At 38.6% G+C, this 2,707-nt stretch overlaps 1 pseudogene; it reads right to left on the bottom strand.

Moving 5' to 3' along the window:
• Nucleotides 1–1,718: 1,718 nt before the first annotated feature.
• On the bottom strand, nt 1,719–2,269 carry LOC148026700 (uncharacterized; annotated as a pseudogene).
• Between the last annotated feature and the right edge of the window lie 438 nt (nt 2,270–2,707).

Below are 2,707 nucleotides of genomic sequence, written 5' to 3' on the forward strand. Positions count from 1 at the left end.
TTTCTCTAGGAGCAAGTCATCTCATGCTTTGGTTGTCACATAGAAATCATTAGTGACTGGGGACTCACTTTCTTAATGAAGTGATTGAGCATTTGTTTTCCATATTCTTGGTTCGTTCATAGGAAGTCTAGTTCTTACTATCCCCAAGTGAATGGCCAAGTAGAAGCCAAACGTCCTAACAAAGATTGTCTCAAGGTCATGCTTAGATTGGGATCATAAGCTCATGGTAGCACTTTGGGCCTATTGCATGGCCTACAAAATTGCCATAGGATAAAATCCACTTAGGTTTACTATGGTATTGATGCAATTATGACGATACAAATCTTGATCCCCAGTCTATGGCATATGCATTACTATCCAATAATGTTGGGAAAGCATCAAGGCATGGAATCATTGCCTAGAAGAGCTTGAACACTTGACAAAAACATGTTTGCTAGCTAGTCACACCCTGGTTATTAAGAAGACATTGACATAAGGCCGGGTTTGATAAGCATATCAAACAAAGATCCTTTGACAAAGGGGATCTCATGTTGCTTTACTCAATAAAAGGCCATTAATAGAAGTTGAAACTTCAAGGTCTCAAACCTTTTTCTGTCCATATGACCTAATATAGAGGAAATTTTGAATTGGAAATCTCAAATGTCCAACCTATCGGCCAATTAATGGCAACATGATAAAGAAATATTATATGTTTGGATATCCCTCACATGAACCACTCATGGTAAATGAAACTAGTCTCCCATTGTCAAGATAATCTACACGTATGCTGGGAAGACACCAAGTCTCTGGTTGAGGGAGTGAATAAGAGTAGTAATGGATGAATAGATGTATATGATGTTAGAGAGATTCTTAAGCGAGGATTAACAATAGTAAGAGATTAGGGAGATTCTTGTATAAGAGCAAAGATGATGATAGAGATTACATAGAGTAGAGACCAATGAGAGATGAAACAATACACATGCAAGAGATCAATGGCTCAAAGAATCCCAAAACCAATCCTCGATTAAGAAAACCTATTTACAATGACTCTCCCCTTCACCCTCTTATATGCAACATCTTACACCAAACACTAGCTTCTACTCTGCTGCTCAAATCACAAATTCGGTGGTTCGTTGGCTTCAAAAGGGGGTTTAAAACCCCATGACACCTGATCAAAATTATCTTGGATTGCTTCTTCTCACTCTTCTGTCCTCCCGAAGTGTCAATCTGAACCAACTGGATTTCGTTCGCCACAAAGTATCGTAGATTTTTTCTTCGTTTTCATCGCGGCTTGTCACTGGTCGGAATTTCCAGTTATATTGGAAAGGATTCATTTCTCTGATCTGTACTCGGTAACGAGCCAAGGACCTTTCCCTAGTACGAGAGGACCATGAAGCTAACTCTATGCCAGCAGCCAATGGCGGTAGTTATTTGTTGCTTGAAAACTACTATGGTGAATCGCGCGAATTCAGGAGCCCTTCCTTTTGCATGAGATCTCCGAAACTGGTTGAAAAGCAACTTATTTTTTTGCATGACACCCTATTCTAGAAGGTTTCTACATCTTTTTAGGATAATTATAAAAACTAATATTCAAAATATCAAAATAGGCTAAAATTACCCAAAAATCCTATAAGTTTGAATGATGATGCACTCAAGGGTATTTCACAGTACTGTGTATGCATAGTGGCATGACATCCACCCCCTTTGAACTTGCACATCCTCCAGTATGTGCCACATAGCTAATCTTCATTTGGATCAATATATTCATCTTCCATCCCTGCATCTTCATCGTCCTCTTGATCATCGAAGTTAACATAAATCTGTTCTTCATCTTGCACATGTTCTTCAATTGGTTCACTTACATTCCGTTGCATAAAACTCTTGATCCTCTTTCTTGCAATAGGAATCTTCAAATTTGTACCATCCAGCTCACACAAAGGATGCGTCGCATTATCATGTACATGCTTTATAATTTAAGGACCAAACCATCTCTTAGAAACCTTTCTAAGTGTACTATGTTGAGTGTCAACACTATTATCATAGACTAATACCAATCTCCTTTCTCAATGGGTTTTGGACGAAGCCTATGTTTCTTGTCAAACCTATCTTTATTCTTCAACATGGCATCTTTTAACTGCATGGTTGCAATCTTGATGTCTTGAGGCCTTCTTTCTAGCTGTCGAATCCACAAAGCAAGAAGGTCCTCCCTATTCATATCATTTTCCCAAGATTGCACACTTCAAGTAGTAATATCATCCTCAATAGGCATAACATGCTTTTGGCCATACATAAACTCAGTAAGCATATATCTAGTGGCTGTACTATGTGTATTGTGATCAGTCCATAAAGCATACGGAAGTAGCATAGGCCACTCTCGAATCTTACCTCTGCATGCCTTGGCTAAAGCTTTGATGATAGGTAGGTGTCTGTGTTCACTTTTTCCATTGCCTTCAAGGATGTATGCTAAGGTGAGAGCAAGCTTTATGCCCAACCTCAAGAAGAATTCCCTAGCTTCTTCTACATCCAACTCTCCTTGATTTGTAATTATCTTTCCAATATAACCATAGTGGCAAATAACATCTTCTAAAAGAAATTTACATATCACACTTGTAGTCTTTGTTCTTAACGTCCAACCTTCCACTTGATTTGCTAGATATTCCTTAGCAAGTACAATGTATTGCATTTGCCAAAGTCCCATAGGCATAGTAAGCAAGTCAACCACCCATTT

This window comes from Lygodium microphyllum, chromosome 13 (genome assembly GCF_053477565.2).
Source record: "Lygodium microphyllum isolate KBCC chromosome 13, Lygodium_microphyllum_v1.1.10, whole genome shotgun sequence".
Lineage (NCBI taxonomy): Eukaryota > Viridiplantae > Streptophyta > Polypodiopsida > Schizaeales > Lygodiaceae > Lygodium > Lygodium microphyllum.